The following is a 13,679-nucleotide window of genomic DNA, read 5'->3' as shown; positions in this document are numbered from 1 at the left end:
GGTTATAACATTAAACTCTGTAATGATAAGTGTGCAACTAACGTAAGCTAGCAAATCGATATCAATGCATAACTCGTGATCTAGCTACTCAATAAAACGACTAGTGAGCCGCTGTCGAGGAATCAAAATAAGTTGAAGCACAACTTGAATATTTGAGGAAGAAGTTGGGGGAGGGGAGGATGCATTTGTTTTCCACTGTGTTTAGAATGGGGAAAGTCAGGCTTGCTAATGCACATGCATTTTGATTCAAAACGGGTTTAATGTTTCGACAGACATTTTGAATTTAATCAACATTGGTATTCAAATATCTAAAGTGAGTGGCAGTATTTAAAGATGCACAAAATTAACGTAGGTAGGTATCGGTAAAATTGACATTTTTTTCGATTTTGTTAAGTTAATGTAGCATGCGTTGTATAAATCAAATTATCCAACCTTGTTTGACATTTGAAAAAAGACCGTTTTTATTAAATCTAAGCATTGAAGTAATTTTAATTTGTTTGCAACCTCTGCAGGCTTTCGTGTGCTGCGTTTATTACATGGCGCTAGCTGCAGATTAGTAAAGTAACGTTAGTAATCTTATCAATTTCCCAACAGCTGTCTGTCGGCGCGCACTGATACAAAACAAAGGAAGCTGTCAGGGCGCCAACACGGTGTCATCGTGACAGGAAAGCCGAAATTTGAATTCAAATATGCGCGGGAAGTTCTTTGTGTCTAAACGTTTCCTAATTAGTGTCTTGGTCGTAGATTACCGCCAGTAAAACATCCTGTGTGCAGACATGTTGATACTCAGATTGTAAGATTATTTGAGTTGTTATGTACTGTACTGGTATTCAAATTTTTAATATTGTCTTTTTTTCTGTTCTTTGTCTTTCAGAACACTGCATCCAATGCGGTTTGTAAAAAAAAATAAAACTTTAAAAAAAAATGTTTAATATGACTCTATTGATGTTCGTTTTTTATAGCAAGAATATTGTACATCTTTTTAATACATTGATGAATGATATTTGTAGTGAAATGCTGATTTTATTTTAATTGTACCTGAAATTTAGTAGTTTTTTGATTTTTCAGTAATTTTGACAGGACACGCCACTGGATACCCACTAGTTTAGAGCTGTTCATATCATGTTTAGTTATCGTCCTGGAGCCAAATTAGGTACATCTACTGTCATTACTGAAGATTTTCTTCCTCTGTTCTCCATAGGGAACAAGAAGTTCCGAGCGGCTGGCTGGGGTAAGCTCCTTAGAAATCATCCATTAAAGCTATTTAACTTTGTGATTATTCTTGTTGGTTTCCTAACAGCATCTTTCTCTCAGGATTAACTTTAACCTTGACATTTTAATTTGCATAAACCCACCATCTGTCAATTTGCTTTGCACAAACATGCTACATTCTATATTAAAAATCGATTTTCTTTTTACAATATCAAACCGATGGGTTATATTATTGAGAGATGGTCACTAAACTACTAACACGCTCGGTGTCACCAGCCATCTTTCCCACTGTAGCAAATGCTCTTCTGTGTAGTCCATTGTTGCATAATATTCAAAATGTTTTTCTTGTTTTGCAGAGACATAAACCTGCAGCGGAGCCAATAAAGAAAAAACCTGCTCCAAAAGTATGAAACTGATAAACACTAGCTGACCACAACAGAACATCTGTATGCTGTATGTCGGATGTAAAACTGGAACATTGCTTTTAGTTCTTTGAGGGGAATTAGGACGGGCCTAGTAACAACCTAGATGTTTCACTTGATTTTCTTCATTATTCATTATGATTGTATTGTAGCTGAAGAGCTGTCAAATTGTTAGTAACACATTGACGTGCTGTTTTTGCAGAAGGCACCCAAAGCGAAGAAGGCCAAAGCAGCTGAAAATGGGAACAACAAGGCTGAGGTTTGTTTTAGTTTTTTTTGAGCTTACACAACATACTTACTTTTTCTTTTCTTTTTTCTTTTGTAGTTAATTTGTGCTGTTTAATAAATAATTAATGTAAACAATTTAACAACAAACTTTGATAAGCTAACAAAATAAGTATTATACGTTACTTAACCATTTTCTTTTGTTATATAACTGTGCTCCTACATTTCTTTGTGTGCTCATTAAATTTAATTAAGATTTAATATGACAATTAACTTTGGTCTTGTTATTTTATAACCTAATAAATGACCCAATTTTCCAATGGCAAGTAAAAATGGACTTGGGGCAAGCCGTCAGAGAAAAAGATATTAACGTTGAACCCTCTATAAACTATCAAATTCAATTACTATAAAAATGAAACTTGCAGGCCTCATGCAGTATACTAAATAAGATGAAATGGATGAAATCCTAATATGATGCCTATAACATGCTGCTTTCTTACCTTCTGTCCGCAGGAGCCGAAGGCCGAAGCCACTGAAGCCAAATGAATAACGGTTGATGTGCTCACTCTGTGTACTTGGTGATTGTACAGTTTTAAATAAGTATTTTTTACCAAGTTTTATATTACAAATGTCATTTATAGGTTTGGTTTGGGCTTGCACTTGATGTAACTAAAGTTTGTTCTGTCATTCGTATTAATTTTATATCCATTGATGAAAAAAAAACGATTACCGTCCATATCTTGTAGACGAGGCATTTTCATTATGTCTGATCTAATTTTTTTCTTTTCTTTTTTTTAATTTAAACTGCAGAATAAAAGATGTTTCAACAAGTTGGAATATAAATCTAATTTTAAACATTATGAGGCAGCTAAAGCATAGCGTTAAAATTTAATGGAGAATAGGAATTGTGCCTTTTATCTCCTTGTATTTTAATGTTAAACTAATAAGAAAATGCTTACCAAATGTTTCCAAACACTGTATGTTGACATGAATTCCAGTCAGTTAAAATACAACATAAAAAATACTATTAGGTCAAAAGATTGATACATCCCAAAAACATGTATGTGAACCTTGTCATCTGATGAAAAGTCCTGTTAAGTTATGTTTGTGTTCTGACTGAAGCTTTTCTGACTTAAATGGTTGATCTAAATGTTCTTGAATAAAAATGTCTTCTTGGCGTTACTTTGTGACATGAAAACCTTATCTAAGAAATAGGAAAGTCCTTGTTGGCAATAATAGATGTACAGTGACCGTCCCAGTGGAATAAGTACAATAGGCTTTCATGCGATGATTTTGGCAAACCCCTAATCCCCAAACTAATTGCAGGACATCTATTTTAAGATATTTCTCATAAACCTGCTTGATCTGTTGATATAATACACAATTTTATCTTACGTTTTTTTTAAAAGAATGCCTACAAATGTACTTAACTGCAAGCTTGTTGATTTTACGTTAGAATGTTTTTGGATATTACATAAATCCTTAAGCAAATCCACAATGAGCAGTTTTCATAAAGAGTTCTTGCATTTGAAACATGACTTTGTTATATGTGCAGTACTGGGACTTGAGCAGCTTAATTTGTTTCTTCAAGTATAATTTTCATATTGTAGTTCAGGTGCTGTAGGGTAGTTAATCTTAATGTTGGTCCTGTCTGTGTCAACAGATGAAGGGTATTGCTCTAGTACAATATGAAATAGTGGGCTGGATTCATAAAGTTGCACAAATTTGAAATATTCAGGTGTAACGACACGAGTCTTCGCTGATAGCTGTCGGTGTCTATGCGCTGAGGGCCAGTAGAGGGCAGTGTCGCATCACTGCACACCTCCACTAAACACACCTCCACTAACCTTCCAGCAGGGGTCGCCCTTTCTTCTGACTTGAACAGCCTGTGAAAGTGGGTCAAATATGATGCGTCTTGTTTTCAAACTGGCTGCTGCTGTTAAGAGGTGATTGGCGTGGTTAACATTACCTGATTAATTATCTGAAACCTAAGAAATGTTCCCAAAAAAGTCCAACAATTTATTTTTTTAAATGTAGATACATTGATTCCCCTCTTTTTGTTTCAACTGCATTGGTTTTGTTAATAAAGTTGCAAAAAAATTGGTATTATGTGTTTATTTTAGTTGGGTTTTAAACTATATTTTATAAACTTTTGGAAAGACTAGCTGTTGACAAAACATCCTCAACACCATTAACAATTGATTGATTGATTGATTGATATCTTTATTTCGAACATGCAAGAGAAAGTATATACAAATAAAATAAAAAAATAAAACAATGTTTAAAAACATTGGAGAGAAAAACAACAAACAAAGTACCCTTCTTTCCTGTGTTTACATACCTCTATCACATGTGCGAAAAGGAGTAGGAAGAAGTAAAACTTATATACTCCTACCCCTTTAATTCTTGCATTCCTTTAATTTACAATATTTATAATTCTGTTGCTATATATATATATATACACACACACACATACCTACACACATACACATATACCCTCATATATATAAATAAACAAAACAAAAAACACAAAGAAAACTTTCTACAGTGCTTCTCTATACTTTCTGAAAATAATTTCTTTGTACATTTTTAAAAAAAGGAATTCCGCAAATTGATAAACATAATCTTTTCCTTGATGTTCTACATCTATTAGTCTTAAAATGTCCTCTTCCCCTTAAATCGTACCCTCCCTCCCTTTCGGAGAACATCTTTTGTATATTCCCAGGCAATAGGCTATTTCTTGCTTTGAACATGAATACTGCAATTTGATATTTAATTAAATCATGGTAACAATGTCTGCTTAGTAGCTGTTCTGAGCTTTTGATCAAATCCCAAGATCTTCCTGGTCACACAGAATTTGCCCAGTTTTCATAGAAATGTAGATTCTCATTCGTAAGTCACCATGCATGACACATCCTGGAAGGGCTCAGAAAAGAAAATGGAAATATGAACATCTCATCTGCCGAGGAAGCCGTCTATAACTATTCTACTCTGAGTTTCCAAAATGCAGAGAGCTGCACTTTAATAACCTGCGTGTTTCCATTTGCTGTGTGTTCAAGAAGCACATAGAATATTTGAACCAAACAGGAAGAAATGTAAAGGCCATGTATAAATGATCTGTCAGCGTAACTGTAACTCCACCCCCCATCCTGTGAGTAAGAAGGTTCATATGCATTCCTCAACTAGGAGAAAAAAGTTCACATATGGCAAAGCCGAGAGGAAAGACAACACCAGAAGCAATGTCAGGGGTGACACGGGCCGGGAGGGGGCTGCAACACAGCACAGCTTAGACATTGAGATTAGTCTTTGTGTTATAAAACTGCAGAAACACATAGCTAAAACTGCATGAAATGGACGGAAACCAAGGACACAGATAATCATACTGGGGTATTTTTGAAACACAATTGCACAATCTTTTTCAAAAGATGACACTGTTATGAAGCCAACATGGAGTCCTCCTTGTATCACCTTTAGCTGTTCCACATGCTGAGTGACATAGCAGTCAACTGATGTTTGTTTACTCTACAGTAGCTTTGTGGAGCTTCAGTGTAGATGACACCATTTTCTTCAGGTTAAGAATGCATAAAGTCCACTGACTCCAGCCAAAACAAATGGAGGGTGTTACAGTCACCTTGACAATCTGACTACGGCATTTACACTTTTTTCCCCCAGTGTAGTTGAAATATTCTGCTTCTGGTAAAAGTGATGATTGTTTTTTTTTATCCATATCTCAATAAACCTTTTATTTCAATACATTATAACTAAAAGTAAACAAATTTCCTCCAAAATGCTTTACAAGTTGAATTTCATTCATCTGTTCACACACTATTGATGCAAGGTAGGCCTGACTGACTATAGGGGGAAATTCGCTATTTATGGTGGGGAATCGAACCGCCAACCGAGTAGACGAGCACCTCAAAACCCAACGGTTTATCACTCTTTGTTAGAATCATCTATACATCAACCCAGAGGTCAAGAGTTCGAGTCCGACCTGTGACAGTTTTTTTGCATGTTTTCCTCCTCTCTCTCCCCTTTCTCGCCTAGCTGTCCTGTCCATTAAAGGCAAACAAAATAATAATCTAAGAAAAGAATTGTCTGTCTCTAGGAAAACTATGAGAAACCTGTAAAAGTGCTCAGAAAAAAATTGGAATTTTAGCGTTAAGTTGATTGTGACAACGCAATCTGTTAATGAAGAGGTTTTTATATGAAAGCTCCATATCATTCACAAAACTGACATCGTTTTTGAAGATTGTTTTTGTTCATGAATGAATTTTCAATATCAACGTATGCAAATAGGACATGGACTCTGGAATGTTCCTAAAATCTAACGTGGACAACAAACATTTAGGCTATTTCCGCAGTTCACTTTCTAGAGCATGCAAAACGCATGTTTGGTACAATATCATTTCATATTGATTATCAAAGCATTAACATTAAATTTAATTTAAGCCACGTTTCTAATATGTGTGCACGTGACATCTGTGCTGGTATTTAATGGTATATGAGAAGAAAAAAAATCTATAGCAGAGTAGGACAAAATGTAGGCGTGTGTCAACAGTCCGTTGATGAGAGACACAACGTGGACGGTAGCCTACCTACCGTGGACGGGCCCATTTCTCCCGGTCGTGGGGGAAAATGCGTTTCTCATGCACATTGACATGTCTTGTGTGTGCTGCAGGACTTGGTCCCACCCCCGTCCATATAGAACATGTCAGGGCCTCTATACAATATAAAGACTCATGTTGAACACGCTGTACTATCTAATCCAGCGTCGGCTAAACTATCCCAAAGCCGTCCTCAAACCCCGTTTAACTGCAGGTAAGCACTTTTCAATTTGTAGGATACTTTTGCAAAAAGGTATATAAAGTAACACACGTGGAGCAAACGCCCACTGCTGGTTTGGCTAAACGTACAAGTGTCCTGTTGTATATACCGCTTCTATGTTAGCTCACCTTCTCATTTAAAACTTGAATAATTTTTTCAAGTGGTGCAGACGTCCAAACTGTTGCATTTAGGTGTTTCTGGTCCAAAATGAGTGCCGTCTCAGTTGACTTTTGGAACCATATAGAATTTGTAAAGGGCACACACACCTAAAATTAAGAGCTGTGTGTAGAGATTTGCCATAATAATAGAATAAAGAATAGTAATAAGAATAGAATAGTTGAATTATGACATTTTCAAAAGGAAACAACATGATGTTGTTTTGGCGTATTTTGCAGCTAACTGGGACCAAATTAAGAGATTGATTGTTGTCTTGAATAATTTCCTTATTTTTTTGTTTTATTTGGCAGTGTGGTTGTTTATTTGGTACCACTAGGCGTACTGCGATTTTAAAATGTCCATAAGGAAATATTTTCATTGTAGACTTACAGTGACTATTGCAACTGCAGCCCCAAAAAAACTGTAAATATTGTTGTGTATTTAAATCCAAGACACATTGACACTTGGCTCACCCTAAATGATATGTTTGAATTCAGTGTGTCTTTAGAGTCAGTTGGTGCTTATCTGACCTTTTTATAGTGAGTCCCTGTGTTAATGGCATGTCATCTGTACATCTTGTGCCCGGGCAGTAGAGATTTCCTACAAAGGTATAGTACTGGCAGAACAGACCGCCTCTCTCCTTTTTAATTAAGAGTTTTTATTTCTCTGAGGTGCAGCCAGTGTACTCTGAGTGATAAGATACAGGGGACTGTCGATTGCATATTTATTTTTAATCTGGTTTGGATGAACATTTTTGACTGTTTTGAATGACTAAAGGCATTTCTAAGCCAATAATGTTTACCCACCTGCTTTTATTTATTTTTTTACTACTGCTGTTTAGTAAGCTGTTTTCATCTTCAAATCACCGGTTGGCATTAGTACTTTTGGGACACTTTCCCCAACTTTGATTAGATTTACACTAATGTGTTAGTTAGTGGGTGGCTTTAACAGAAGGTGGGAAAATAGTTTAGCTTGGTGCTAATTAACAAGCTTGACATTTGGCTCATTTATCTGACAAAGCTTCCTATTTCAATCTGGTATTTGTTCCTGTGGGTCAGCCATGTTGGCTTCACACCTGGGGCCCAATATGGCAAAATAGAGGCCATGCAACACTAGCACATACAGGGAAAAGATTCTTTGAACTCTGACCTGAAAGCAGTTTGGACACCAAACACCCATATTGGTTTGTTCCAGTCACATACTGAAGCTTGTGATTAACTAAATACCTAACCCCAAGGTGCTGTTTTACATGGCGGAGCGATTGTACGACTAGGCAGGTTGATGATGATGAGTAGAATGATATAATCCTGAGCTGCTGACCAAGCTGGAGATTTGTAAATTGCCGATAGTTGTGTTGTTGATGCCTCCGTCTTCCTCCACATAGCTGTTGCTCACTCGCAGGAGGTCCACTGCTAGAGCGGGATTTAAAAGGGACAGGGGAAGGCGTGACCAAGAGAGGAGGAAAGGAGTGCTACTATTTCATTGGCTGTTTGTAATTAAGGACACAATGTACCCAGCCTATGTTTATGGGACTGGTGCAGGCTGATTGACATCCTCTCCTGATAAAAAGGAAAGACAATTTTCCTGCCATCTTTCTTCACTGTAAATGAAGAACCTTAAGACAACTGGGATGTAGTTTTGCCAAAATCTGTAACTCATTGCGTCCGTCTGCAGCCAGCTGGTATTTTAAAACATGGGGAAACACCCTCATGCTTTTATGTCGGGCCTCAGGTAAACCTGAGCAGTTCACAGCTGTTCCCCTGGACTCCTTCCAAACCATGTAGTTAACAACTCCTAAACACTGACTCATGTTTTTACTGAGTGCATTTATTTTTTTTTCATTCAGAGTGACTTTTATTCTCAACCCTTATACACATGAAGATTAATAATCTTGGTGTGATATGCTACTGTGGAAGAAAAGGTTATTTCGGGTCCAATCAGTGGCTGGTTGAGGTGAGTTTTCTTCACTGTGGTGAAGAAAGTTCACAAGACGCGGCAGAATTCTCTCTGGCCAGGGTTTTATACAAGGTGACGGGAAACAACGGAATATACAAAAGCTGAGCAGGCGGTCTACTCACAAGTCTGCCTGAGAACATTTGCATAGACTCAACACTCTGCTTTAACTAATCAAAGGCTTTTTGATTAGTTGAGGTGTGAACTTCTGTTGGAGCCAACCTGGGCTCCAAACACAAGGTCCCGGTCCCGCTGACCGAAGTATAAATGCTTTTTGTTTGAACACTAGGCTACTGAGAATGAGGACATACGTCATGGTAGCTCGCCGTACCATCACGATTTGGGTGGTGTCGGAGCCCCTCCACCATTTTGGGATACCTACACTAGTGGTTGCCAGGGGCAACAGTTTTTGAGCGAGCGTCACAGACGGACCTGTAAAAGACTGACTTAATTAAATCATAATGCTTGTTTCAGGTAAAAATAACATGCACTTAATCAGTGAACAGGAAAGCAGGTATTAGGATAAAATGAGACAAACTGTTGGAATTCATTTTCTTCTACACTCCAAATGCAAGAACAAATCATGCAACAGATTACCTGACAAGCTCAGTTTCATAATTAAATTATGAAGTCCCAAATATTTCCACATCAAGGACTTTTTCCTACCTTGAAGATATTTTCAATAAGGATTCTGAAAATTTTTGGAAGTGTTTAGATTTTAGAACTCTCAGATTCAGAAATATTAACTGGGCACACATAATGTCCAAGATTGCTGACACGGACAAAAATGGTAAATTTAAGAAAGGCAATTGCAGAAAACCTAAATTTAACTACATCACGCTGCTGACTTAACTATCAATATACTGTTTATGCGCAATGATTTAGTATTGTACTTTTGTACACTGTAGTTGTAGGCAGCATTCAAAGATGTCCAGAATTTGAGTCAAGCTCCAACAGCGCTGGATCCTACAACTCCAATAATGCACCTCAATATCTTCTTTTCTTAGGGCCGTGACACACCAACCCGATAATCTGCCGCCGATTGCATTCTAAACAAGCCGCCATGTCTGGGTTTAAATTTCCGGATAAACCAGACCTACGTCATGTGTTTGTCCAATCAGCTGCCGGTTTTTCTTTTTGGGCGACAATACAGTTTAGCGCCGTCTACTGTAATGGAGATGTACTACGTCTCGTTGCTGTGGTGTGTTCTGAGGCACTTTTTTGGGAGACTGATCAGTCCAACTGCCTTTTCTGCCGAGGGTCGGCCGTCTGGTTGGAGTGTCGGGGGCTTTAGACCCACCATGCCCACAGTGGTACACTCCCATTTCTTTCAGAAACCCACACCTTCAAGACCTACAACTAGGGATTTCGTAAAACCATGATCGTACCTCCCATGTTTTTTTGTATATTTTTTTTTTTTGGGGGGGGGGGGGATTACTAGACAATAAAATGTACAATCTCTAGATATCTCCCCGTTGATGATCAGATGTCAGTTATAGAGCTAATGATTTGACATGGAGCCCAATTATTATATTTGTAAATGGTGTGAGCGCTTCCCTGTAAGATTTCCAAATATCCACATAATGCCTTGTGTGATGTAGCTGCACTAAAAAACTCTGAAAACTCAAATTCCGTGATGTAAACGTATGCTTGCCTCAGTCTTTTAAAGGTCCATGGAGAGTGACTACAATTTATTGTCCACTGAAATGGAAACAGACAGTAAAACACAGTCATTGGAGCATAATTAATTCAAACGCAAATAAAAAAAAAAAGAATTCTAAAAGAGGAACTCGATTGTCCCGTGTTTCTAAGCTGGAGGTTTGCCAGGTTCTTAGTGGACAGTCCTGAAGTCTGTGGCATTTAAATTCTGCTTCTGTTTGAGATTAAATGACACATCAGGCTGGTTATGTAACCCTACACGTTGACATGCATGCTGCTTTAAGAACATAATGTAATGCTGTAGTTTGTTTACATTCTTATTAAGCTTGAGTTGACTATATGAGCAAATCATATCTGACATTTCACAAAGGAGTATTCTTTTGGAAGGAGGCAGGAAGGGGTGTGTTAGGGTAAAGCAACACGCTGAGGGTAATGCTTTTTGACAACGTGTATGTGTTTGAAAGTGGGCGTGTGCTAAAGGGGAGCCCGTGGATCTGGTTCGGTGAGAGCGGGGCTGTTTTATAAAAGGCGGAGCACAGCGGAGAAGCTCTCTTAGTAGTTCATGTTTTGTCACTTTGAATGGCATCTGCTAGGATTTGTAGCACGGCTGGGAACTAGAAGGTTCTGCTGGTCAGTTTGTGGATTCTTTTTTTTTTTTTGTTGCCATCAGCGGGTCTGCTAGGTGAGGAATGCCAACCTGTTTGGTTTTACAAATAAGACCCACATTTTCTCATAAGGCGCTACTTTGAAAGCTTGGATTACTTGTCTTTTTCTGGTAAGAGCTGTAACTCCAACCAGATTGGCACATCAATGCTTCACGTTTTACCTGATCCTCAGTCCTCCTCCTCACGTTCCCCTTAAACCTTGATCACAAATGCAGTTATCAATCCCAGCTGAAAGTGACTTCCCTGGTTAGTGAAGCTGAAGCCCAGGAGGTTTTCTCTTATAATGCATCTCATCTGCTTTATGTGGTCTTTCTGGGATGCCTTTTTTATTTTTTTGGATGACCCTTATCCCCATCCGTGCACCAGTGAAGGCGATCCAGTTTGTACCCCTTCAAAAAAAAAAAACACATCTTTGCTTCTTTTGCATATGTTTTTTGGGGTCTTTTTTTCCTTAACATTTGATGTCCAGCAACACTAAAACACCACTTTCTTTATCAATTATGTACATGGGATTGTCCATGTGGGAATGACTGACATTGTCCTTTTCATTGCTGCGCCCATTAATGGCGCAGCATGAATAGAAGTCCTGTTGCTTTGGTTCAAACATGATCATTTAAAAGGGGTTTAAGGGGCATTCCTTGTCGAAATAATGCCAAGTAGAACAGATCTAAGAATTTATATAAGCACTTATTTATTTGGTTTTGCTATATTGTGTTTTGTGTCATAGCTGCAGGCGAGAGATGTTCCTTCCTCCTGCATGGATCAGATGGTTTCCTATATTTGAACGTCAAAGGCAATGTTCTCTTCCTCATTTGGCAACAACAGTCAAACTCCATTCAAAGTTGGCATAGAAAATGGATTGTATCTGATGCTTCTATAGAAGTTAGTAACGCCTGAATTATAGATTTACTTTTTTTTTTCTTCTTTTTTTTTTTTTCACGTTTTGGAGACACTTCTCCCAATCGCTTATGGTAGATATGTTAGATTTCCAGCTTTGTGGTTAGCATTTTTCTGTTCGATCTGCTGCGCAGTTACTTAATGAATTCTCCGTTTTCTTTGCAGGTCTTTAGAGGCCACCCCAGCCCTTCCCTCCGTTTCGATTTACCTCACACCACATTAACAGACATGATCATCAGACTGGGCAGGCTGACACCCGGATACTTCCGCCTCCTCCAGGTATGTGTAGCTTCACCACAGTCTAATGATGACGAATGAGATTTACTGTGCTAGTATTTGATGTGTTTCTGATGAGTAAAATGGATGACTGGCACAATATCTCTAATCTTCACCGAGGCGCCTGTGGGAGTAATGTGGGGTTTAAAGTCTTGCTCAAGAGTTTCACTGTCCTTTGCTTTCATCCCCAGTATAATTAGGGGTGACACTAATCGTTGTGATATCATTTCCTCTCTATTTCTTTTGTTCCCTTCTGCTGTCATCCTAATTTGTGTCACCAGTAGTGACCCTCCATATGTCACCACCATTGTGAGAAGCCTTTGTCCACTTATTACCAGTAATTCACAGACAAAGGCTGTCCCCTCATATGGCTTTACACTGACTCAAAAGCTTACCAGACCAGAGAAAAGTGACTGGTTCTTACATAAGATCTGACACATTGGCCGAACAATACAATTTGTCTTTGATATTTCTGAGTAGTTATAGTTAGGATTCTAATACTTTACAGCAAATTAAAATTTCCCACGTGGAGATAAATAGGTCTTTGCTTTGATTTGACAAAGATTTTAATGTATGCTTTAACTTTGAATACCCTTATAAATTTGCCTTTGACTGCAACATTTCCTCAGACAATCAAATTTACACAATTGCTAACCAAGCAAAGACTACACACTGGCGCAACTATACTACGGCTTTTTGCTGTCGATTTTAAAATTTTGTATACAATGAAAGATAGCCGTTCACCCAAGATTTCCACATCCAGTTCCACTTTGTATGTTGTATATTTGCGTTTCACATTGTGCTCTTCACCGTCATACCTCCTGATAAAATCAGATCTAGACTTAAAATCATTTGCTAAACTTCTGTTAAATAGTGTTCAAAAAAGTATGAATAAGTTTGTTGGAAATGGTTCCTTGTTGATGACAATATCTTTTAATGGTCTACAAACCATTGGCTCTGAGAACTATAACAAGAATTTTGCTAACATACTGTGTGTTTCTTTAAGTAAATTTTCTTTTCTTTTTTTTATTCTTTTTTTTTTTTTTACAGGTTTGGCTTATGAGACTTTAGCATCTTTGTTGACAAGGAACCCGTTTTTGAAAGGCTCATTGTTTCCACTGTTGGCTGACCTCTGAACATTTTGTCCTGTTTGGTTTTGTCTCTAAAGAGGCAAGTAGCCGGTGAAGTGCAGACGCAGCCACGGGACCGTGCCATCAACCAGATAGCCATGATGCTGGCCATCATGGGCCTGAGTTTGTCCTACTACAGTGCCAAACAGATGACTGAGAAGGTCCACTCCCAACCTGCGCCCTGAGGGGACTTGACTATGCGATCATGGAGCTAATGGATGATCCAATGAGAAGGGAAGGATGTGGTGGATGGCAAGGGG

At 38.1% G+C, this 13,679-nt stretch overlaps 1 long non-coding RNA gene across 1 annotated transcript in view; it reads left to right on the top strand.

The window, feature by feature from the left end:
* Positions 1-10,963: 10,963 nt before the first annotated feature.
* LOC117946565 overlaps positions 10,964-13,679 on the top strand; it is a 3,600-nt gene continuing 884 nt past the window's right edge. Inside the window, exons 1-3 of the long non-coding RNA XR_004657053.1 lie at positions 10,964-11,226; positions 12,179-12,292; positions 13,458-13,679. The exon at positions 13,458-13,679 is cut by the window's right edge and continues 884 nt beyond it. This is a non-coding gene — a long non-coding RNA (uncharacterized LOC117946565). The remainder of the gene's footprint in view (positions 11,227-12,178; positions 12,293-13,457) is intronic.

The sequence above is a fragment of the Etheostoma cragini genome, chromosome 6 (assembly GCF_013103735.1).
Source record: "Etheostoma cragini isolate CJK2018 chromosome 6, CSU_Ecrag_1.0, whole genome shotgun sequence".
In the NCBI taxonomy this organism is placed as follows: Eukaryota; Metazoa; Chordata; class Actinopteri; order Perciformes; family Percidae; genus Etheostoma; species Etheostoma cragini.
Note: the sequence above shows the minus strand (reverse complement) of the source record. Positions and strands in the feature narration are given on the sequence as shown.